This window comes from Leopardus geoffroyi, chromosome D3, assembly GCF_018350155.1.
Source record: "Leopardus geoffroyi isolate Oge1 chromosome D3, O.geoffroyi_Oge1_pat1.0, whole genome shotgun sequence".
Classification (NCBI taxonomy): domain Eukaryota; kingdom Metazoa; phylum Chordata; class Mammalia; order Carnivora; family Felidae; genus Leopardus; species Leopardus geoffroyi.
Genome location: NC_059339.1, coordinates 65,681,142 through 65,707,052, shown reverse-complemented (window position 1 = coordinate 65,707,052; position 25,911 = coordinate 65,681,142). Strand labels below are relative to the sequence as shown.

Here is a 25,911-nt window from a genome sequence, read left to right as displayed (position 1 = left end):
TTTCTCTCAACAGAAAGAACAAAGTCACTAAAGAATTAAAATTTTTTTTAATGTTTATTTATTTTTTAGAGAGAGAGAGAGAGAGCAGGGGAGGGGCAGAGAGAGAGAGGGAGACACAGAATCCAAAGCATGCTCCAGGCTCTGAGCTGTCAGCACAGAGCCCAACACGGGGCTCTTAACTCATGAACCGCAAAATCATGACCTGACTGAAGTCGGACGCTTAACTGACTGAGCCACCCAGGAGCCCCTAAAGTCACTAAAGAATTAGTCATTAACATCAGCTGGGAAAAGTCCGAAGAATTGAATGGAAGAGAAAGAAAACGGTAAGAAACCTAGAAGTGGTTTTTAGTCTGTCACCCATATCAGTAGGATTGTGGTGCTGGGCAGTGTGTCTGTGTATGAGCCAGAGTGGAGGAAAAGTACCCCCTTTTCCACCTTCCTGGGATCCTGTTCATGTTCCCTGGTACAGTTTCCAAGAGCCCCATGTGTTATGTCCTCTGTAAAATGACATCAACACTCACTACTTGCCTCTATCCCCATCCCACAACCCAGGTCCAATTAGCCTGACTAATCTGGAAGGAGATAAGACAACCTGAGGCCAGTGGCACAAAACGGAGTAGCCCTCAAAGGCATCCCCATTTCATCTGAACAATGAGGGGGTGAGACTAGGTCTCCTCAATGATTCCACTTGTTCCAACAATTTCTTATTTTACTTCTGGTGCAGTAGTATCATTTGGACTTGGGTTTGAGAGCCAAGTGGTAACTCTCTGAGTGGGCTACAATGTGACCTTGGTTATTATCACTTACCTCCATGAGGCTCAGTTCTCTCACCTATGAAATGGGTGTGATAATAGTGAGTCTCCTTCCCACTTTATACCATTGTCATGAGAGTCAAAAATCCAAATGTAAAGCACTGTTGATCAAGGCTCGTCTATGTAGATCTTGCATAGAAGAGATGTTATGGATTTATTATTGGTGGTAGTGCTAATTATTATAATTGTAGTTTAATAGTAACAAGGATCTTATTAGAATCAACAACTGTGGTAGTGCTGGTAAGGCATTTCAGAGATTATTCATCATATGTGGATATTGGCTGGAGAAGTCACTGGTGTTGAGAAAATGTGTACCATGCCCTTTCTCGAATTATTTCCTTGGGGCTTTACAACAATTCTAAGAGTTAGAACTTGTTACTGTCATTTGACACAACAAGAAGCTAAGGCTGAGAGAGAGAGAGAGAGAGATAGGCAAACAGGCAGAAGTGATTTTAAAGCTGGTATCATGAGAACCTAGTGGCTTCTGCAGACTTCCAGCATTGGCAGGCATATCTAGCACTTCTTATATAGAACAATCTTTAGAGCCTTGTTACCAGGGGCTTGTTGCCTTAATCACAAGAAGGGGGTATGGTTGGTATTAGAAGTTCCTTCATAGGAACAGAATGATTCACTATTCAAAGTCATTGATGAGTCAACTGACTCTGAGTTAACTGCTCTGTGATTGATGCATGAATGCCCATTAAGAATTTTCTCAGCAGGAACTCTCTACACTATGATTTTTCCTCACAGAGCCCATGAGGTGTGTTCTCCTACCACATAGTGGATTTGTTAGGAAGTGGCTGCCAGTCATGGACTAACCCAAGGCCTTTTTTATCAAGGTAAGGCCCATGTGACTCGTGCTCATCGATGGGATATAATGTGTATCAATCACAGGCCAAGGTGGGTAGGAAGTGGGCGTACCATCTTCACTTTCTTCTTCCCTATCAACCAGGTAGATGAAGAATATAAAGCATAGAACTCAAAGGCCCTAAAAGATGGTGAAGCCACAAGACAGGAGACACCTGGGTTTCTGAATCACCACTTTGATAAACACCCAATGGGGCCTTATAGAAGGGAAAAATGATCTATGGTGTTAAACCACCATGATTTAAGTGTTATACGTTACACCAGCTATTGTACTATAGATCCACTGAAAGATTCACCAGTGTTTCAGACCTGGTCCTAATTCCCTGCCATTTAAAAACTACTGCGTTCCTTCTCCATGGATACCAGCTCACCCATCCTAAGCAGATTTCTTTGTGTTCTCTCTAGGTGTAGAGAAGCTAGTCTGCTTGTCAAACAACCAATAAATCTATGTTAAGCAAAACAGTAGTTTTCATCAGTAAGTGACCTTATGATAACATTTACATTGCTAGAGAAATCATTCCAACCCTGAACCAGAGGCATCCCAACTCAGGCCCTCCTGGTGGCACATGGCAAGGAAACTAATGAAGTGTGGGGATTATTAATGATTTTATCTTCTCACTTACCCATCCCCTTTCCTTTTACAAACTCACAAATATATCCAGTAGTGTCAGATCTGTTCATCTATTTTTGACATATAAATAGAACCTATCCTATTGGAATTTTGCAGAGAAAACAGACACTATGTGATTATGCTAGCTTATGTCTGAAAGCAGCCATGCATGACTGAGCTGGGAAGACAATGACTCAAGGGGAAGAAGGTCTTCATATGACCTAGCTGTCTCAGGTACTTCCCATGTGCTCCTAGTGACCTCAGAGGGGAAATTTTTTTTAGTTTTCCATGGCAGCATTACTGGTGGTAACAGTTATTTCAGAAGACACAAATATAGAAAGTTCTAGAACATACTCACAATTTCTTGACAGTGGGGTCAATGGGTTCTACAAAGAGTCCTGTGAACTCCTATTTAGGTGCCTTCAAGTAGTAAGCAATAAAAAGTCCTGTAAAGATAGACAGTGGAGGTCAACTTTAAATTGCTTTGGGTTTTGATTAAATAACATGTGCTCTTTTTTGTTTTAATTGTAAGCAAAAATGTTCATTTTAGAAAAAAATAGAAAATAAGTATTAGGAAACAAGACATAAAACTCATCTGTCATCCCACCATCCAGATATAATCACTAGTTAACCCATGGAACACTTACAGATTGTTTCATGAGTATTTATGTATATATGGATATATATTTTTTTCTACTGTTTTTCATTCATAGAATTGAGATCATACTGCATATGCTGTTTGGTGACATGCTCTTCTTTCATTGAATAAGATGTTATGAATATTTTTTGCCACCAGATAAATGTCAACTGTGTGGTACACAGCCTGTAAGATGGTTCCCAGGGATCCCCACTATGTTGCATCCTCACCATTGTGAAATCCATTCCCCTGGAGCGTGGGCGGGACCTCTGGCTTACTTCTAACCAATAGAATATGGCAAGAGTGATGGGATGTCAGTTTGAGATTAGGTTACAAAATCGCTCTGGCTGCTGTCTTGCTCACCCTCTCCTGCTCTCAGGCTCGTTTACTGTGATGAAACAGCTGCTGTGTTGTGAACTGCCCCAAGGAAAGGAGGGCAATGGAACTGAGGGAGACCTCCACCAGCAGGCTTAGAGGACCTGAATCCTGCCAACACCCACTGGAGTGACCTTGAAAGTGGATTCTCTCCAAGTTAAGCCTTGAGATGGTTCAAACACCTTGACTGCAGCCTTATGAGAAGTCCTGAGTCAGAGGATCCAGTTCAGCCACTGCCCACAGACTCCTGACTCACACTGTGAGATACTATGTTTGTTGCTCTAAGCTGCTAAGCTGTGGGGTAAAGCAGCCATAGATAGCTAATATAAACCACACAGTTTGTAATAGTTGTTTAGTATTCCAGTGTAAGGTTTACTCAATCTTCTACTGTTGTGTGTTGCTTATTTTAGTTTATTTATTTTGCTATTATAAACAGGGCAGTAATAGATATCATTGTAGCTAAATCTCAGTACACATCCTTCATTCTTTCCTAAGGATAAATTCCTTGAAGTGGAATAGCTGGATTTCAAAGGGTTTTCATCTTTTAAGGCTTTTGAGATGCTATTTCCCAGTTGCTTTCTGGTAGAACTGTACCCTTTTACACCTCTGCTGGCAGCATTGTGGAGCGGCTGCTGCCCACACCCCAGGGCTTACGTTTCTCAGCCATACTTTTGGTTAAGTTCAACCACTCTCTCTTGAGCTGTGTCTCTCTGCAAACCAGTTAGAAACAAAACCAAAACCAAATCCAAAAACCCAACCTAAGGTTGACTCTTCAAAATTACTAGATAATCTGATGCTAAACAGTTTCTTCAAAGTATATTGTTTTGAAGTCAGGCAGATGAATTCAACCACCCTCAAATTGTTATTCTTATCTCTCAGTGAACACTGAACTTCTGAAAAGATGATGATGCTCAAGTCCCTAAGAACTTTGAGAGGGAAAACCACAGTGCTAGTTGAAGTCAAAATAATAATGAGCTATTCTGAAAATCTTAGTTTATTTCAGTCACACAAAAGACTGTCAGTGAATTCAACTTTCTAAATTAGCTGGATGAATTCTATATTTTCTATATTTTACATATAGATATAGATATAGATAGATATAATTTATTTTTTTAGTTTTGCATACATGGATATCACCACCACTTCCAAATTGCAACTTCACTGTTGGGGAAAGAATAAATATTTTAATGACTATACATTTTAACAGGCTTTGAACCCTGTGGTTGGTTTAAGCTAAGGGTGCAATTTCAGGCATCTAAATAAGTAAATAAATGAGGAAGAAAATCCATGTTAATTGCAGTAATTTGCGGTACTTTCAAATTCTTAATTAAGAAATAAAATAGGATTCATTATCCATGCCCACTGTAGATGGCACACATAGATCACCATTATGACCAGACACAAGACCTGAAGTTATTGCCATAAATGAAATAACAGAGAGAAATCACTGTTATTGGTGCATTATTGGTCAAAATGTGCAGGTGCAAGGAGGGAGGAAAGAGGACACACAAAATGCCTGTTCTCCATAAATGCCCTTCTTTTTGACCTGGAGATTATGTTATCCCCAAATATCTCCCCTGAGCCTCAGGTCCTGCCCCTCCCTCCTACTCTCTGGGATAGATTCTTCCTTCAAACCTCAGGTAAAATTTTCTGAGCCTGTCTGGACACCCTACAGTGTCAAATTTTCCCCAGTCACCTGTTCCAGGTCACTTGTGTGCTGGGACTTCAGGTATCTGTGTCATTCTTCTTGGTGTCATTCTTTTGGTGAGTCCTAATATTCTTCTACAAAGGTGGGAAAAAGAGAAGGACTTTTCTTATAACCAGAGGCATTCTGACTCGTGCTGCCTTTTGAAAATCATGTATTAAATTAAACTAGGGACAGCATATAATTTGTCATACAAAAATCACTTTTGATTGGGACACATGCTTAATTTGAGAGGATACCAGACATAACCTGGGACTGTTCTAGACGAAGCAGGATGCTTGTGTCCCTAATGAAAATCCATCAAAGTCCCCAGGATAGGGGTAGGGTTGGTGTGGACACAGGTTTTCAGGCAGGTAAGCAGGGAGGTATTCTGCTTTGGTGATGTGGGCGGGAAGGGTAATATCATGTACGTCTGGAAGGAAGAGCACTTATGTGCTGGTTGTAGGCTGGTCATTGTGCTTTTGTTTGGAGTATTTATAATAAGGACTTTGGTTATGCATTTCCCAGGCTCTCCCTTTCCTGTTGTCCTACCCATCTTGGTCTTGCAGGCTGGCATAGATAGTTCATGGTCAGTCAACATGACTCTGGGTTTCATGTCTGTCAACATGGGCAATTATGGGCAACCAACTGCAGTCAGCTCAGCAATGCGAAGGGTGCAGAGCATAAGCAATTTGGAGAAGTTTGAGTGACCCAAGACAAAGGAAGAAGGGAAATCATCCATTGAAGATCTCTTAAAGGAATGAGGAATCTTGTCAGAGATTAGGCACTGAAGTTTTTTGAGCAAGTAGGACAGCTTTTGGTTTTACCTATAAACCCCAGGACAATCAGAAATTAACATGTATGTTTCTCAGATGCCTATTATATCCTATATGGAAGGCATAAGAATAGTCTGAGACATACATCTTATTCTCAAGGGAATTAAGGAGTAGATTCTTTGAGTTAAAGGCTCCTGTCTTTTGGAAGGGAAACCAGAGAGAAACCTGGACTTGGTATCTCTTCTGACAGCCGGGATGATCTTTTCTTGGATCACATACATGCTAAAGACCGCCATGGAATTCACAAGGGCTGAAAAGAGTGTCTGTATCTTACAGTGTTCCATTTCTCAAAGGATCCTTCCTCTATGGCTGCAACTGGATGGAGTCCAGACCACTGTGGGGCCCTGGGGGGACCTGGGGAAATGTGAACAATTCCTTATTTTTTATATGTGATCCTTATATAAGGATCCTTTCTTACCAAAACATGGCGCAGAATGACATTCTGCTTTTATTTTCTGATGATTTATGGTAAAGAAGATACAGGGCTTTTCCAATTTCAGAAGTAAGCCAAGGAGAAACAATCATAAAATGCATCCATAAAAATGGGCTAGATACCAAGCTAGAAAGAAAACCCCACTGTATAAAGTGTTTCTGTAGAATTTACTGTTTCATGGGTACTGGTACTCCAAGCTTCAATAGTAAGTGACATCAGGATGCTAAGAAAAGGTGTGAAAGATGGGAGGAATGTGGGCAGAAGATCTTTAAACCATGAGAAATGCCTTGGGAAATATGCCTCCTTATGCTGTAGCGAGGAGGAACCAGATTAGTTGCAGAAGGTCTTTTGAAGAAAGGTCTTTTTTTTTTTTTTTTTTTTTTTTTCAACGTTTATTTATTTTTGGGACAGAGAGAGACAGAGCATGAACAGGGGAGGGGCAGAGAGAGAGGGAGACACAGAATTGGAAACAGGCTCCAGGCTCTGAGCCATCAGCCCAGAGCCCGATGCGGGGCTCGAACTCACGGGCCTCGAGATCGTGACCTGGCTGAAGTCGGACGCTTAACCGACTGCGCCACCCAGGCGCCCCTTGAAGAAAGGTCTTAAATGCAGTTATGTCTCAACTATTACATTTGAGAACTGTTTGTTCATTCTTTCATTTATTCATTTAATCTAACAAGTATTTATTGAGGATTTTCTCTTTCCCAGATATAATATTACGTGCTGGGGATTCAGAAGGAGCAAGACAGGGATTTACAGACTTTTAAAGGGGACTTCTACTTTTAAGATGATAGTGTTAAGAAAGCCTTGCCCACTTCTTTCTAAATTCATTCCCAAACGATAAGGAAAATGAAAAAGCAGAAATACAAATTTCACCTTTGTTGAGGAAAATCTGTCAAATGCAATAAAACTCCAAAAGGAGCAGGTAGATGTTGAAGGATGTCTTGGGCCAAAGACCTCAAGCAAGGTTGGCAGAGCACAGAGTTCATCAAAGAGAACAAAACCAACACAATCTTTTGGGAAACAACTTGTCTACAGTGAATCAGCTGTCTGTGAGAGAATCCTTGGGCCCTTTCTGGCTCCATCAAGAAACAGGGAATATGGTATGAACAAGAAAACAGCTAGGGGTGCTATCTCTGGTTGGGCAAATTAGCACAGACAACCAAAACAATAAACTTTAATGGAAAAGATCACTTATATAAAATAAGAACTCAAGGAAGAAATGTCAAGACCACTGAAAGAGATAAAAAATGAGCTAGCAGAGCTCAGGAAAGAAGTAGAGGAGACATAATGTCCTCACAAAAATTAGGAAGCCATCAGAGGCAACAAGAAGGTAAACAGATAATGCTCAAAAAAGTGGGCTTAAGAACTGGAATGCTAAGGTGAGCAAAACAAAATGGAAATGATTAGTCAACAAGGATTAGAAAGAGAACATGTAGCTGTGGAAGATGAAACAGATCAAATAGACCTATGTGTATGCATAAATAGACCAAGCAGTGCTTGATAAAGAATATTGAAAAAAAAATAATAGAAATTATATTTGGAGAATTATAATCACAGAGATAAGATATTTAAGTCTACGTACAAGCAAAGCCCAAACCAAGCAAAACTATCTGAGAAAGTCAGTACAGAACCAGCAACCCAAAAGGTAAAGAAAGACTCTTTACCATAAAAACAAATGAAAACAAAACAAAACAAAACAAAACAAAACGAACAATACAAAACAAAACTAAAATGTCTTTTCTAAGGGGAAAAATTTTGGGTTGTTTTCAGACTTTTCCATGGTAACATCTTATGCTAGGAGACAGTGGAACTGTGCTTACAAAAATCTCAGTGAGAATTAAATTTAAGGGAGATGCGCTTGGGTGGCTCAATCGGTTAAGCATCCAAGTCTTGATTTCAGCTCAGGTCATGATCTCATGTTTCATGAGATCCAGCCCCGTGTTGGGCTCTTTGCTTGATAGCATGGAGCCTGCTTGGGATTCTCTCTCCCTCTCTCTCTACTCTTTCCTCTGCTTATGCTCTCTCTCTGTTTCTCTCAAAAAAAAAAATAAATTTAAAAAAATTAAAAAAATGTTACATTCAAATTTTTGTTCAAGTACAAATGCTGCTACTAAACATCTGACAACCCAGAAAATGTGGTCACTAGGATCCTGTCTGGAATAAATTGCACTTTAACCAACCAGTAGAGAATAGAGAAAGCGTGGCAGAAAGACTAGTACTGGGTTTTTAACAATTTAGTTTAGGATTAAGATGAAAAAAAAAAAAAACCTTAACAAACACTGACCTGTGGCAATTATGGTTCTAGAAAATGATGTACTTTCTAACAAACTAGAACAACATGAAAAACAGTAAAACTAACACAATTCAGGGGTGCCTGTGTCGCTCAGTTGGTTGAGTATCTGACTCTGGATTTAGACTCATGGGATCAAGTGGTTCATGGGATCGAGCCCTGCCTCCAGCTCTGTGCTAACAGTGCCAAGCCTGCTTGGGATTCTCCCTCTCCCTCTCTCTGCCCTTCTCCTGCTTGCATGTGCACTCTCTCTCTCTCTCAAAATAAATAAATAAACATTAAAAAATAAACTAACACGGGGGCACCTGGGTGGCTCAGTCGGTTAAGCGTCCGACATCAGCTCAGGTCACGATCTCATGGTATGTGAGTTCGAGCCCCGCGTCGGGCTCTGTGCTGACTGCTCAGAGCCTGGAGCCTGTTTCAGATTCTGTGTCTCCCTTTCTCTCTGACCCTCCCCCGTTCATGCTCTGTCTCTCTCTGTCTCAAAAATAAATAAATGTTAAAAAAAAAATTAAAAAAAAAATAAACTAACACAATTCAGAAGGTGAGGAAAGAGAGAAGCTGGGGGGAGCCAAGAGTCAAAATTACCATGTAGGGCTAATGAATCAAGGAATAGAAAGAAATATATATTAAAAATTATATAATTAAGATTAACAGAAATATTACCATCATTGTCATTATCATCATCATCATCAACTAAAATTGGGTATGATAGGAAAATGAGAGGCAGGAGAAGAGTAAGTATGAAAATTTCATCATCTTGCAGAGCTATATTTAAGGATATAGAGGATCAAGTATATTATATTTAGTTTACTTAAAAATTAAAAAAAATATTAAAACTTTCTAAAGTATCACTATGAGCCCATGCATCTATTAAATTAAAAGAGAACAAAACAAAGACCATACAGTAAAATAAAAGCAGAAAGCATATGATATTAAGACTGGTTCTAAGTATATCTAGCAAATTAAAATTAATAAAAGTCAAACGTATCAAGCAAAAGAAATAGATCCTCGGTTTAAATTACAAATAAAAAAAAACAATCATATTCTGTGTACAAGAGAAACAAGTAAGACAAAGTGACTGGAAAGTTGAAAATAAAAGGTGGGCAAAGGCAAACCAGCAAACCAAACCAAAACCAAAACAAGGAGAGATCCCAGTTTTAATATTAGACATGTTTCAGACAAGGTTGAGTTCAGGGCACAAAACAGTAGATGATGCAAAAATGGGAACTGTATTGCAATCTCACTGATGCTATAATTATTAGGAGGATTTATGTACGCCCATTTTTTTTTATAGCAGTAACATTTATTTAGATTTTTTTTAATGTTTATTTATTTTTGAAAGAGAGAGACACAGAGTGTGAGCAGGGGTGGGACAGAGAGAGAGAGAGAGAGAGAGAGAGAGAATCCGAGGCAGACTCCAGGCTCTGAGCTGTCAGCACAGAGCCCGACAGGGGGGTTGAACCCACAAACCGCAAGATCATGACCTGAGCCAAAGTCAGATGCTTAACCGACTGAGCCACCCAGGTGCCCCTATAGTAGTAACATTTACTACGCTGAAAGGTGGAACATATAAAAATAAAGGCAGAGACACATGAGTAGTAAAAGACTAATACAATTCCCTCCATTCAGGTAATTGAGGATGCTTTCAGAGTCACATAACAATTCATTTTGAGATTATCTGTATTTTTCAACTCCCTGTATTTGTACAAACAGCTACAAGAGATTCTTACAGTGTCTCTCCCTTGTGCTAAAGCCTTCCAAGCTCCCAGTGCCTGCTGCCTGAAGTCCTAAAGCTCCTCTGTGATCTAGACCCTGCCTAGTTCTCCAGCCTTCTCCCACTCTTCGTGTGTTCAGAGACATCCCCACAAGGGGGGGTTCTCTTTTCCACACTTCCCTTCCTTTGTCTTGGTCCATGCTGTTTCCTCTCTTTGGATGCTCTTTACTCTCTGAGAGCAAGCAGATGTAACCTTTAAGACTTCACGAACATGTCACTTTTCTGGGAAGCCTTCTTTGTCCCCAGTCCTGCCAGCTACAGGACTGTTAGGGCATGCTTGCAACTCCCTATAACTAACCCAGTTCTTTAGGATCAAGGCAATCATGATGTCTTTACTCCAGAACATCCTTCATGCTCCACATGCACACAGGTACTAAGTCCTACCTTTTCTTCCTTTATTAGTCTTCATTCCCTCTGTACCCATCTGACCATTGCCCCCTGCACTCCTGAGCTCCTCTTCTGTAAGTATTTTGCCACCAGCCTCACCCTGCGCCCTGTTTATTCAGCATTCTACTCCTGTACCCATGTGCCTAAAGCACCACTTGGTCAAGCCAGCTCCTTTGCTCCAAAGTCTCTGATGGGTTCCTTTTCCTTTATGATCAACTCCTTCATATGATGTCAAGGCTTTCTGCAACTGGTTATGATGCCCTTCGTGATGATTGTTCATCGCTCCCAACTATTTCATTCATACTGACAACCCCTCCAACCATGCCATCACCATGGGCTTCCTGACCTGCTCCTTATGTTCCTCATGTTCTCTCTCCTTTTCTCTGCTTACTGATCCAAATTTTGCTTCAAGAGCAACTCCATGGGTACCCCTCCCTGGTCTACCAGCCAGTGATTTCTTTTCTTTTCTTTTCTTTTTTTAAATGTTTATTATTGAGAAACAGAGAGACACAGAGCATGAGCATTGGAGGGGCAGAGAGAAGGGGAGACACAGAATCCAAGGCAGGCTCCAGGATCTGAGCTGTCAGCACAGAGCCCAACGCGGGGCTCGAACCCACAGACCGTGAGATCATGACCTGAGCCGAAGTTGGACACTTAACTGACTGAGCCACCCAGGTTCCCAGCCCATAGATTCCTACTCTGAGCCCTTTGGACATTTATTATCAACACCCTAGCTTGACTTTTATCATAACTCATGCTAGGAGTTGTGCTTATTTGTACATGTTTATCTCATTTGATAGACAGTAAGCCTCAGCAGTAAGATCTTATGCTTCTTCTGCACTATTCTCGACATCTTACAAGGGATTGAGAATATGGTAGGTGCTCAGCAATCATAGATGCTTTTTTAAAAACAGAGAATCTGTTGCTTCCATCTGTGTCATTTAGCAGGATGGCAGGTCACCTGAGTCCCGAGCCTTAAACAGCCTCCTTCACTGCCCTCCTCCCTTCCAGGGTTGTAAGTGACCCAATTTCCAACTGTCATTTTCTAATCATTTACCTAGCCTAATTAATTACGATAGAGTTGCTTAATATTTTAAAAACTGCTTCCCTACCCATCATCTCAGTGGACCTGCACACAATAGTGTGTTGTAGGCAAGGTGGAGATTTATGGGGAAATAAAGTCAGTGCATCTGTTGCCAGTGAGACCAGACCCCTGGCTTCTATTTCTAGTCTAATAGCCTTTATGGCAGAGCAGGCTGTGTCTCTTCCCTAAGTTTCTAGAACTTCTCTCTGGAAGTGTGAATGTGTGTTTTTAAAACATTGATTTTTGCTCAAATGGCTCTTTATTTTGCTTTTGATTTCTCCTTCCTAGTGAAGATACTGCCCTCCCCCCCTGACGGCAAGCATTCTTTTTCCTTCCTGAATGATGGCCCCACTTGGTCCCCCTTTGGTTTTCTTTGCCTGAGTTTCCACTTAGCCCCGCCACCCCCTGGAGAACCATTCTGGCTTAATGCCTCCTGCATCCTTTCAAATTGTTCTTGTTCCTCAGCTCAGGATTTCCTGCAGGGCTGGCCTTCTTGGCTAATGAGGAGCCTCTAGCTGAAGGCACTGTTCCTGACCAAGTTTCCCAATCCTGCTGGGAGGTGGGGGTTGAGGCTGGCGGGAGAGCGGGTTGCAGTCCTGCACTGATACTCTGCGATCACAGGCAGGAGTCTCTGCTAATGCAGGTCTGGTAAGCCTTGGAACTTGCTGGTACCTGGTTTTGTTTTGAATGACCCACTCTCTTCACACCCCCCACAACCCCAACACTGTATCTTTAAAGTGATTCACTTTACTTTCCTCCAGGAAGGCTCGTTCATATTGTGTTTTCTCTTTCTCTAAATTGTCCAGTGCTATTACTATAATTTGTGGAGGTGGAGTGGGGAGAGTACTATTTATGTTTCAGACTAATTGAGTAGGAGTGACCTTGTATTATGCATTTTGGAGAGATGCTGGGGGCACCCCTCAGCATAACTGTCCATTAAGTAAAATGGGTTTCAAGTTATCACAGTACTAGTAGCAGAGATCTATGATTTTTGTTTCCCCTTCTGTCTTTATTAGCCATAAAGGTGAACAGGCTTTGGCTATCAGACTGGTCCAAGGGGTGCATATGGGACCCAAGCCAGGCCAGCCAGAGTTCTTCCCTAGGAGTTGCAAAGTGGAGCTGGGCAGAGGAAGCCAATCTTGCCGTCCGGCTATTGAGCTGTCAGGATATGAAACTGCAGGAGCTGATGCCAAATTCTAAACAACAGCCAATTTGAGGAAATGACATAACACCCACCGAGAAACGTAAATGGAGATTGAGGGATGGGTGGCATTAACATCTCCAATTCTAGTTATTCATGAAGCTAGCTCCCAACCCTGCTTTTTCAGGAGTCTGGCTACATGAGCCTATAAATCACTTTTTACTGCTGAAGCCAGTTTAATTTGTTAATTGCAACCAAGAAAGTCCTGGCTATACAATCCTTCCTGTCCGACTTTTCTCATCAGAGGCTCCAGATGCCCTTGTATTGTCCTTAGCTGCCCCAAACGAGGTGTTCTTACACAGCATCCTTGGGGCCTCCTAGGGGGGTTGATTCCTGCCTGCATATGAACCCTAAAAGTCCTGCCCTCATGGACCCAGTCTCATCATTGGTAGAAAAGGCATAAAATGCATGTGTCCCTATAAGAATCAGAGCTCCATGAGGTAGGGACACAAGGAAACTTGCCTGCTTTCTTCTCTGATGTGCCCATCTATCCAGACAGGGCTAGGCATACAGTGGGTACATGATGGATATTTCTTTTTAAAAAAATTTTAAAATATTTATTGAGAGAGAGAGAGAGAGAGACAGAGACAGAGAGAGAGAGACAGGAACAGCACAAGTGGAGGATGGGCAGAGAGACAGGGAGACACTGAATCTGAAGCAGGCTCCAGGCTCTGAGCTGTCAGCACAGAGCCCAAAGCAGGGCTCAAACTCATGAACTGTGGAGATCATGACCTAAGCCGAAGTCAGACACTTAACCAATTGAGCCACCCAGGCACCTCAAATACTTCTTTTTAAGTAGTCTCCATGTCCAGCTTAGAGCCCAATGCAGGGCTTGAACTCACAACCCTGAGATCAAGACCTGAGCTGAGATCAAAAGTTGGATGCTTAACCGACTGAGCTACCCAGGCGTCCCCATGATTGATATTCGTTAAGCGAAAGAAGCACTGAATGCGGCCATTCATTCATTCATATGCCTTTCTTCTTCTGATTAGACGTCTTCAGTCACTGCCTACTGCACTCTGAATTTAACCCTCCCTCAGCTCAATTTCAGCCCACCTGTCTAGCTTCATCTCTCACTGCTCCTCCACGTGTTCAAAGAGCCTCCTAGTACGCAGTAGGAGTTAAGCTCACCAGATTGCAGCCTGTCTCTGCAGCCTCCGTGACTTTGCTTGGGCAATTCCAATCATCTGGAAGTCACTTTTTCTCTGCAGTTCAAAATCTCATGTTTTAAACTCATGCCTCAAGGCCTGGCTCAGAAGAAGCTCATGCCACGTGCTGGCCCTGTTTCTCCCATTCAGAAAGAATCTCATGCTTTTTTGAACCTTCATAGCACCTTCTTTCAGCCTTTGTCTTCTGAATTTGCAATAATGAGATACTGAGGCACATTCATTCTCTTGCCCAGTGGACTCCAGGCTCCTTGGGCACAGTGCTCCTTTTCTCTCTCTTTGTCCATCAGCTTCTCCTTCTGGCCCTCCTCTTCACCACACATCACCACATTTTCTTACCAACTAGATCCTAGCACAGCCTCACACAAGGTGATGTCCAGTGAATATTATTATGCATGAGGAAATCTGTGCACATCAATGCAAAACAGTAAACTCTGGCCTGACTGGGACAAGCCCGTGGAATCACTGTGCATGGCTTATCCATACAGTGGAGTTAATAAAACTACAGACTTTACTGGGGTTGGCTAATAAAATACATAGCTTATGCAAAGTGCTTAGTCCATGCCGGCACATTATTAGGTGCTCAATAAGTGTTGATTGTTGTTATTGATAGGTCTTAGGTACCCAGAAAGCCAAAAGGACATTTTCTTTCCATTTTCCATCCAGGCCAGTTCTCTGACATTTACAACCTGATAGTTCTCTCCATTTCATACCTAGCCATGTGGCTTGCCACACATCTACCCCATTCAAGAGTCTTCCCTGTGTGGCTGCCTTCCAGCTAGCCAAGCAGCCAGCTTCTCCCCTCACCACAAACTGTCTCACCTGCTAGACCGAAGGAAAAGGAAAGGAAAGGGAAGATCAGGCCAGTCAGGGACTCCCCGGCCTGGGCCTGGGAGAGACAGGACAAAACTGACATGTGAAGCAAGGCTGGCTGCTTCCATTAAACTAACTCCCTCTGTCACCTGAGCTGCTGACAATGAGGCCCCACGAGGACATGGATCTGGTCTGGGTGCTTTTCTGTCTTTGCCTGTCTGCACACTCCTCTTCTCTTGCTGGATGCTCAGATAGCTCCAGAGGCTTTCAGGGAGGTGAAGTGCTGTGACAGAGCTCTCTTCTTCTCTCCCTCTCTTTCTGTTTCTGCATTACTCTCTCTGGCTCTGGCTCTCCTCCGTCTGTCTTGTTCTACAGATCTGCTTTTTATTCTCTTTAGCTGACCTCGCTGCAATTCCCATCTCTTGCTTTTCTGTCGTTTCTCCAGCTATCCCTTTATTGTTTCTGTCTCTCTTAGGCTGACTCTTCCTCCCTCCCTCCTGCCCTCCCCCTGCTCCCCACTCCTCCACCTGCAGTTTGGCTCCCTTGCTCTCCTTTTCATGGCCATAATGCTGCAGTGGTGAGAAGGGGACCATCTATCTGTCAGAGACAGGCTCCGCCAACCTCGACCACCTCTCTCCTGCTGCTGGCAATTATCTGGAGGTTGGCACAGGGCCCGGAAACTGCCGCTTGCACCACCCCGCGGCTCAGGGTCTGCTCCCCCAACCCAGCCCCCTTGGAGGACCGCTTGGTGCCATGCCCAGGATGTGACAACCTGCAAAGGTCACACACACTCCAGAGAAGATGGACTGCTCTACGGGTGGAATTGACATTGGGCAGATTTGCAAATGTCCCTCCAGACTTGCTAGTGTTTCACAGAGGCAAGGAATGAGGTGCAAAAAATAGAAACTATAAATTGCACACAGTGCCCCTACCTCCCCTTAACACACACACTTTAACACTGCCACACATCCAGATTTTTACTTTCTTTATTTTTTTAAAGGGTGGCTTTCGAATCTACCTTATTTGAAATATTCATACAAATTCATCCATATGACATCACTGGAAGTTAGTGTACCTGGTACCACCAGGCTGGGGGCTGACCTGTTATTTATAGGAACCTGTGTGGCTCTGTAAGCTGAGTCACAGCTGCAACCTGGCACTTTCTTTTTCAGAAGTCGATGAGATTTCAGAGCTGACAGAGACTTTTGAGGCTGTTTATGCCAGGACTCTCATTTCGGGGCTGGGAAATCTGTAGACCAGAGTGGCTGAGAAAGGTACCCAGAGTCAACCGGCAAGTTGGTAGCAAAGGCCAGGGACTCCAGTTTTCAGGCTCCTGGTAAAGTGCCCATCTCACTCTGTACTCCACTGCCTTTAATGAGGGAGGAAACAGATCCTCCAGGAAGACAAATAGTTCTACCCAGGTTACTCAGTTATTAGGTGTTAGAGTCCCAGTATCTTCTGATATCTCATTTATTTGTCCTTGAAACCAGCCAACCAACTCATGAAGCACAATGGCAATCAGAGATATTGAGAAGAGGCTGGGCTAATTACCTTGGGCTGATTTGGGCCTTTGCAGATGGTTCCAAGCATGGAGACTCTTTTCATCAATACTGAAGCAAAGGTATCAATACCGTCAGAAAGTGCTTACGTATGTTCAACGAGTCTTTCCCCCAAGGTCACCATGTGTTATAGGTTCATTTCATGGTAGGGCACCCTGTACCCGCTGTGTGCATGCAGCCACACTCCACGTGCTCACTCAGAGACCTTTGTGTCCAGGGTTAGTGGCTCACTGCCACCAGCCTCACGGTAGGCTATATGATATGTGCTGTGCACTGTGGTGCTGCCTCACTTGACATGTGGAAAACCCCAAGTGGAAATGGAGGCATGCAGAAAGGGTGACTGAAGGGTTAGAATATGCTATGAACCTGGCTGTGACCAGATCACGGCTCACTGTTGGGCCGAGTGTAAAGTTGCAGACTGAATGGCCTTGGTTGCTCCCCTGTGGCCATCAGTTAACAAGAGCTGCCATTTATTGGGCATCTGCAGCGCACCAGACACTGTGTCAGAGGCTCCTCCAGCATCGTCTCCCTTAATCCTCACTGCCACCCAGGATGGTGGGGACACCATCACTGTCTGGTTCCCTAACTGAGGCTCAGGGAGGCCAAGCCCACAGGGCTGTGGGGAGAGGGAGTGGAGTGCTGAATTGAGGATTTCTAGCCACAAGGGCCGTCCCTGTTCTTTATCCTCTGTCCAACTGCCTCCTGGTTTGTCTATTTACACGGACTCCAGACCCAAGGCTCCAGGAAAAGAAGGGACAGCAAAGTAGTGCAGGTAGTGCAGATGGGCCTGCTTATTTGGGAGGTGAACCTTCCTGTTTACTTTCTAGGCTCCCAAGGGCATCGCAGGGTATCACAGAGTGAATACTTATCAAGTATCATCCACCCTAAGGGAAACACAAAGTTAATGCATGCTCAGAATGTTTGTTTTATTTAAAAAAAATTTTTTTTTAAACATTTATTTATTTTTGAGACAGGGAGAGACAGAGCATGAACAGGGGAGGGTCAAAGAGAGGGAGACACAGAATATGAAGCAGGCTCCAGGCTCTGAGCTGTCAGCACAGAGCCCGACGCGGGGCTAGAACTCACGGACCGCAAGATCATGACCTGAGCCGAAGTCGGCCGCCTAACCGACTGAGCCACCCAGGCGCCCCTGTTTTATTTTTTAAAAAAGAATTTTTAAAAACATTTTTATTTAATTTTAAGAGACAGAGAGACAAAGTGCAAGCGGGGAGGGGAAGACAAAGAGAGGGAGACACAGAACCCAAAGCAGGCTCCAGGCTGTGAGCTGTAAGCACAGAGCCCAACACGGGGCTTGAACTCATGAACCAAATCATGACCTGAGCTGGTCAGATGCTTAACCGACTGAGGCATCCAGGTACCCCTAGCATGTTTTGTTTTAAAAGGGAAGGAATAATCCTAATGATGTGAATGATAATATAGAGAAACATTGAGAATATTGAGTACTTAGCAGGTGATAAGCAGTTTGCTATGTGCCTCACTTATATATCATAGACATCTGTGAATTCGGCATTATCCCATTTTGCAGGTGAAAACAACTCAAGTCCAAAGATATTAAAAGCAAATAATCCCCCCACCCAAACCTCTTCAGATTTATTCACATTTTAAGTGTGGGACTAGGATTCAAATGTCAAACTGCTTGCTTCCAATGCTTTTCCACCATCCTGCTCTCAAGGAAGTACACATTACCAGTTAAAAAGCTTTCTATTAAATAATTAAAACTTCAGAATGGTCTCAGTCCTAAAAGGGATACATTTCAATTACCTGGAACAGTCACCGAGGCAGAACAGCCTCTCTGTCTATATACTCTTCCTCGACTCTCTTTCAAATCATATATCTCGAAACCCTCAGGCTCTAGTGGACAATATACACATCCTGCCTGGCAGCTTCATGAGGGGGCCCTAAAAACTGGGGAATTTACAGGCCCTGCTAGATGGCCTACAAGGCCCTTGCCTGCTCGGCATGCAGGACGCCGGTTGGCCAAAGACTCTGTGGAAACAAGGGCCCAGTTCCAGCAGTCAGCTGGGCTCTAAAAGTCTATGCCTTTGGTACTGAGGTTTTATTTTCCCTTTCGATGCTGTTATGGGGGACAGTTGAAGAGGAAATTCCCTACAGCTCAACAGACTCCAGATTTATGGAGTAGTAGGAAAATATTTGCCCTGTGTTTGAAACTGCTGAAGAGGGGAAAAGAAATGTTGTTTTCTACAGATTTATGAAAACAGAAACATTGATTTGTTTTGCTTGGGGTTTGTCACTTTTCTGAATGATGGCTTGATGTTTTCAGGTGCTTTGAGAGGGCCACATTTCTTTCAGGTAAGCCTGGCACCTGGGAAAATTGTGAAGTTTGTCTCTTGCACCTTCTTCCCCATCCTCTGTGTCCCTTCCATCCTGTGTTCCCTGTAATCTAGACTTTCCCAGGGAGGAAAATAATCTAGCATTAATTCATAGAAATTATGAAGAATGGATGGCTCACAATTCCTTTTGTATTTGTGTCTTTTAAAAAATGCTGAAGGTGAGTAATGATAGCTAACTGAAATATATTTCTCACTCTCAAATGATATGATTTTAGGCACTTGGGAGAGAAATAAGTTCGGGTGGAATCTGAAGATCTTTTCATTGCCCTTCATGCTGTATCATATAAGCAAAGGTGGGTTCTGACTAAACAGGAGACTGGCTCTGACTGTAAACATAGATTTTGCTTTAGAAGTAGCTCTTTAGAGAGCCAAAATTATTCTAGACACTTTGATCTCAAATATCAGCATGAGGATTCCAAGCACAGTTGAGTGATAGATCCCAGGGCCAAAACTAAATTAGAGTAGGTCCTAAAAAAGGAGATTAGTCTGGGTCTACCAAAGGATGGCTCAGAATGCTGCCCCTAGCAGAGGAGGAAGAAAGAGAAACGCAATTCTCATTAACAGATCGCTCAATTACACCTAAGCTAGGCAGATCCTGGAGATGACCGTGTCACTCAGATTCATCCTCACATTCTCCAATGTCCCTAATGCAAAGGAGCATCTCTGAGAAGTGACCACAGTAATGCTCTCCCCCGTGCAAGTTCCCCTAATGCAATAAAAATTAGCGAACTCTGATTTACTTCTGCATGTCTGCTCAGCAACCACGGCTGCCTGGACCAGCAGGTTGTCAATGTCGGGAATAATAAGAAACAGAAGGACTTGGAAAGAGTACAGTAGGAAATAGAAAGTAGGGATAAAGTTTTGGGGGGACAGTGAAGATGAGTTGGGGAAAACAATGTTGAATGGCCTTTGAGAGGGAGGTAAGAGGTGAAATCTGGTAGGAAGGATCGGGGCAGGTGCCCAGGGCCTATGACATTATGCATTGAGACAGGATTTGAGAAATCTCCACTTGGCATCCAAATAAGTTAAATAAAGGCAAGCCAAAGCTTTTCTCTCTCCAGCTTCCAAGTCACACAGTGAGACCCAGGAGGCAGGAGCCAATAAAATCTTAAAAACACCAAGGACCAGGCCCACACATTCCAAATGCTTCTTAGGGTGAATATTTTTTGCAACAAAGCAAAATGAATTTACAAGTATCTCATTAAAGCTGCAGGGGAGGAAGAACGTGAGAAGTTTCCAGGGAGGGAGGGATGGTAAATGGAATTAATAGCACAGAACTCATTAGGACCCATTATTACTAATTTAAGATATGTGAAATGTTACTGATATTTTCTTTATTTGGTGCATAGTCTCTGTTGTTGGTTGGAGTAGATTTCGTTAGAGCTTCTTTAGGGTTTTTAAACCTAGACTCTAATCCTATTTTACCTAAGTTGGAATTCACAAAGGAAGATTCTCTTATTGTGGACTCGTTTTGGGAATAGTCAGGAAGTTCCCCTGAATCACAAATTCTGGGCGGGCCCTACTGCAAGGTGGATTGGGCAACCCCAGAGTGTACCTGTGGGGACAGCACCCCAATAGAAGACTTCGCATAGAAGCGGTGGTGGGAAAACAGGTGAGGGGTCAGTGTGTGATTTGTGGAGTGCTGTCAGTGAGGAGTCTCAGCCTCTACCTCCTCTCCTTTCTACCTCCTTTCCTTTACCTGCCTTTGGTGGCTGTCTGAGATGTATATGTTGGAGCCGTCACTGGTTTAAGGCAGCACTGTTTCCTGTCAGATGAGAATATGCTTGAGAAGGTAATAGATCACAGCTTCATGAAAATGGCCTCTCAATCCCTCAGAAGCCAATGGCTCTGTCTTCAAGAGAAGTTTTGAGTATTAAAGGAAGTTGGAAGAGCCCAGAATGTAGAGTGAACTAGTGACCAGAGTGGGTAGACAGGGGTGGGGCACATGAGGGCACTGGGTGCTGGGTGGGAAATGGCTGAGGGTAGGAGGAAGGAGACTCAGTGAAGGGGTAGGGGAGCGAAGATGATGGGGCTGAACACTCAGTTTTCTTGTCTTCTGGTTTGGTCAGGCCAGGCCTGCAGCACACATTTATAGGTTCTTCTAAAGAGGGGTTCCTCCCTCAAAGCCATGATGAAAACCACCCACTGAAGTGAGACAGGTCATAGCTTGAACACTTCTAGCTTCCAAATCTGGTCCCCAAATGTCAGACTTGGATAGGGCTACATACTCCCTTGATTCCTGACTATTTTCTTAGCAGCTCTATGTACCGGGCACTGGGTGGGGTCTTGGGAATAGAAGTTTGCAACTTGCAGGGCACTTTTGGGAGATGGATGGCAGGTTAGAGTCTTCTACTTGAGCTGGCACTCTTTTCATTGCTGGAGGGAGTTTGGATCTGACAATCACCTTCATGGAATCACTAATTCAGCAGAGGGATCGCTACAAATCCACTCTAGCCCAGAACTGATGGCCATGCACGGTCCTCCCATGTCTAATCTTCCTCTGCTATACAGACAGGATCTCATTATAATATGTCTTATTTTAACTGTCATTTGTACCCCGAGGTATGGTTTCTGTATATCAGTATACTCACTTACACCAAACATTCTGTGAGTTTTCTGACTTTGCCAGAACTGTGAAAGGTCATGAGGCAGGATAACTCAACTCACCATCTACATTTCAAGTAACATGATTCTACCTCTACCTTGCTGTCACAGCTCCACAAACCTACGAGGACATGGGGGCTCAGACATCATATCATGGCTAGTAAATGTGCTTTTGGGCAAATTAAAAATCCTTCTGGGTGCCAGCTTGCTCTTCTATGAAAAGAAATATTCAAAGCTTTCTTCTAGCTCTAACCTGATCACTGAGGTAGGGATGGCTGACAAGCCAGTAGAGGTGGTGCTGAAATCAGTGCATGGCTAGCTGATCATTTCAAGACACTGTCAGGAAGAAAAGACTCTTTAGCAAAGGGGTAGTGGGTGAACAGATTTGGGGGCTGTGGGTAGCCCATGGCCCAAAGGGAAAGGCTCCTCTTCCTGAGTGTCACCCCGAATGGGGGTTTCCTGCCCAGAAGCTGCAGGGCCACTCTGGGTTTTGCAATGATGCCAATTCTCCTTTCCTAATGTTCCGGGAAGAACGCTTTCATGGAACACAAATCACTGGTCCTTCATCCTGTGACAGCAAATGGAGACTAATGATAGGAACTGGGACTTAAGAGATGCCTTTACATTAGTGTCTGTTTCTGCAAACTTGTTCCAGAAATCTCCTTTGTGCTGCCTGGATTCTGGCCTGAGGGCCTCCCCCTGGAGGCTGCAGGATGGCAGATGTTAGGCAGCAGTGCCTCCCCTGGGGCAGGCATCTCTTCTACGTCTATCTCTCTTCATGCTGTAGCCTGAAACCCCCAGTTCCCTCATACCCACAGCAAAGCCCCAGCATGGCATCTGCCCTTTGGCACATCTCTCAACATCATTTTCCTGGGACAGCCTGCATGTGCTTTTCCTCAGCTTCCTGCCACCCTTCTCAGCCACTTTTGATCCTTGATATTCAGTGCCCTGTTGGAGTGCATCTGGATCGAGGATACCCCTTCACCTCCCACTTCTAAGAGGTAGCTACTCCTATTTTCTCCATTTTACAGATGGGAAAATGGAGGCATAGTGAGGTAAAGTGATTTGGTCAAGGTCATGAAGATGGCAAGTTTCAAAGCCAGAACTGGAACACAGGCAGTCCAGCTCCTGAGATTGCTGTTGACCTTGTGGTTCTTTATTATTATTATTATTATTATTATTAATTATTATTATTATTATTATTATTATTATTATTATTATTATTTTACCAGCACAGTCTTCTGACTCCCAGTCACAACTTCCTGGTCCCCATGAAAAAAGCCACCACCCAGAGACTCTTTCTAAACTGTTGCTTTCAGACAATGCTTCTAAGATTCTAGAAGTCTCCCAACTGCCTGTGGACCTCAGAGAGAGGGGGTAAAACTGACCTGAAGCAAACCTGGCCACCTTCATGAATCTCCCTTTGCCACCAGAGCTGGTGCTGGTGAGAACCCCAATGAAGAGGTGTGCCTGGGCTGGGTGCTTCTTTTCATTTTCCCTTCTGCATGTACATGTAGTTGGTTTTGGAGGCCTTGCATCAGGGAGAGAGAGAGGAGCATGTGCTGCCCTCTCTAAACCCTACCGGGGATGCTGAACATCTGGGATGGGGTAGGGGAGCTTTTGGGCACCACTGTTAAGGAATAGATTGCAAATGTGCTATACCATTTATTCTGCCCTACTGATCCAATCTTAAATAAAATCCAATCTTACTTGATAACTGAATCTGAGACTCAAAGAGATGAAATAGGTAAGAAATAAAAAGAAAAACAAAAACAAAACACCTCTTCATAGACTGCAAAATACTGTGCAAGATGTGCTTTGTTATAACTTATTAACATTCAACTTTCACCCAAAGTGGAATTGATTTTTTAAAATTCATATTCATGCATGGTCCCTAATTGGGGGGAGTGTCTGGCAGCCCTGAGGTCTCTAGGTCCCTGCATCTCATGGGTCCTGTAGGCTCTATCCCTCCAGGCACATCTCGCCTGGAATAATAAGGCATTTCTTCACATTCCCTCCACCCCACTGCCCATCTTGCATTCATTCCAAAGGCTGTCTTTACCTCAGCTTTGAGAATCTACAACAGCCCTGCAGCTGGGAAGAGAGCGTATCATTTGGCTTTTTGCCCAGAAAATAAGATGCTTCAAAAAGGTCATCAAAAAAAAAAAAAAAAAAAAAAAAGTCTCTTGGGGGAGAAAGGGGGGAAAAAAACCACCTTCTCTCTCAAGGTTAATTGAGTGGAAGGTGAACTTTCATCACATGTTGTCCTTTCGTGAAAGCACAGCCTTAAAGATGTGGAGAAGGCAACTGACAGGATGGCATGGGCTGGGTTGCTGTGCAGGGACATGGTGCCTCCAAAGTTGGCTCTGAGCTTCCCAGTCCTTGGACAGTGTCCCCACCGAGCAGGAGCAGAAGGGAATGTACAGGCATGCAGCCAGAGCCCAGCCTTCATAGGATATAAAGGAATGTAGGCTGGACGTCTACCCTCAGGGAGCTTTTGCTCTGGAGGATGAAAGGAGGCCCACAGGCAGCCTGTGTGAAATGAATCAGAGACCAGTAGTGTGTTGTTGGTGCTGACTCTGCAGGTGGTGGGTGCTCAGGGCTGACGGGGTTGCCTGTGACCAAGAGTGCTGCTCTGAGCTATGGAAAAAGCCTGACCTGTTTGGGGCCTTTGCACTTGCCTCTTACCATGTGCGTTGACTCTGGTTCTAGCTGAGGATAATTTTGCTCCTTAAATGGCACGTGGCAATATCTGGGGACATTTTGCCTGTCATGATTGGGAGGGAAGTGCTACTGGTATCAAGTATGTAGAGGCCAACGATGCTCCTAAACATCCTACGATGTGCAGGTCACCCCCCCACCCTGATCCAATAAAGAATTATCCAGCCCCAAATATCAATAGTGTCAAAGTGGAGGCACCTTGCCCTAGAACTAGCTCCCACCACCTCCACCCGGGCCACATAACTTCCTCTTTCCTTCACTTTATCTAGGTGTTTGCTCAAACCACCTACCAAAAATCCCTTCATGACCATCTTATATAAAAGAGAAACCCCGATCTCATTCCACCACTCCTTTCCCTCTCCCCATGATTCAATTTTTTCATGGCTCCTATCCTTGTCTGATATGTGCATGTGTGTGGTTGTGTTTGTTTATTAACTGCCTTTCCACGCTAGAATGTAAGCTCTGTGAGAGCAGGGATGCTGCCCCTTTTGCTCCTTACTCTGTTCCCAGTGTCTACAATAGAGGATATAGTAGATATTCAGTCAACATTTGTTGAGTTAATGAATAAATGGACACTAATCCCAAGCAGCTGTGTGACCCTGGGCCAGTCACTTAGCTCCTGTAATATGCACTGAAATTGTCATGTGAAAAAAAGAAAGCAAATGATTAGAATGTTTCAATGGGTCTTTTCAGCTTAAAGTTTTTTCTATTCTCCAAGAAAGAGTAATCTGGGAGTATTGGGTGACCCAAGAGGGCAGGTTTTAGTAAGGCAGCACTGTAAAGGCACAGCACGTGGGGTGGAGTCCTGCCTGGAGGGGATAGTGTCTGGATTAAATAAGCAGAGCACTTAGCCCAAGGCCAGCTTCCCACCAAATGCGTGGTGAATGGCAGCTGTTGTTATTTATGAAGAATTCAGGGCCAGGATTAGGGTGAGGCAAGAGAGGCACTAACCTCAGGCACAAAATTGAAGGTGTGACCAAAAAGCTCTGCCATCTAGACAGATAATATTTTAATCCAATATTTTTTAAAAATAAAAATTAATGCAAAAATCCACAAAGAAGGAAACACCAAGATCTTAGCTAAAGACAAGATCAGTATGACTGTTTCCTTTTGCTTTAGGCTCCCATAGGCCTTGGCACAGTGCTGATACTGATGCTGTCTTTATTTGAAATTTTGAGATATTTCTCATCAAGTATTTTTTTGGCATGAATTTTGATTTTTAAAAAACATGGCACTGAAATATGATTTGTCTTGATTACTGAGATCTCCATCACTTCCTTCAGTTTTGTGCCTGAGGGTGAGCACCTCACCTTCTTCACCTGGCTGGAGAGCAATGGACTGTCTAGAAGCAGAGAGAAGCTCCAGACATCCCTCTCTGAGGAAGAGAAACAGGGTGAGGGATGGGTTACACAGATGATGGGGATTAAGGAGAGGGGAGCTTTTGGACAGCGGGTGGTATCTTAGAATTTGAGGGCTGGGTTTCCCAGGCAGACTGGGGCTGAGGAGATGGTCTGATTCCAAGTGAAAGGGAAAAAGACCCCAGGGCTGGGATGGCAGGTCCTGGTTTGCTTGGGACAGTCTTGGGTGCACCAGCTGTCTCAGCAGGATGAATAATTCCTCCTCTTGCTCTCTAAAGTGTCCAGGGCTGGGCCATCCGTGTATGGTCATCCTGGGTCCGGC

At 43.7% G+C, this 25,911-nt stretch overlaps 1 protein-coding gene and 1 long non-coding RNA gene across 4 annotated transcripts in view; one reads left to right on the top strand and one right to left on the bottom strand.

Moving 5' to 3' along the window:
- The window catches only part of SLC14A2 (solute carrier family 14 member 2), a 505,451-nt gene that overhangs the window by 180,723 nt on the left and 298,817 nt on the right, over window positions 1-25,911 (bottom strand). Inside the window, exon 3 of the mRNA XM_045459753.1 lies at window positions 2,648-2,735. The gene's annotated coding sequence lies outside the window, so the exon portion shown is untranslated. The remainder of the gene's footprint in view (window positions 1-2,647; window positions 2,736-25,911) is intronic.
- Window positions 1-25,911, top strand: part of LOC123588582 — a 144,035-nt gene that overhangs the window by 115,265 nt on the left and 2,859 nt on the right. For all 3 annotated transcript variants that reach the window (XR_006707919.1, XR_006707918.1, XR_006707917.1), the window contains 4 exons: window positions 1,563-1,651; window positions 3,306-3,560; window positions 19,122-19,199; window positions 19,968-20,061. This is a non-coding gene — a long non-coding RNA (uncharacterized LOC123588582). The remainder of the gene's footprint in view (window positions 1-1,562; window positions 1,652-3,305; window positions 3,561-19,121; window positions 19,200-19,967; window positions 20,062-25,911) is intronic.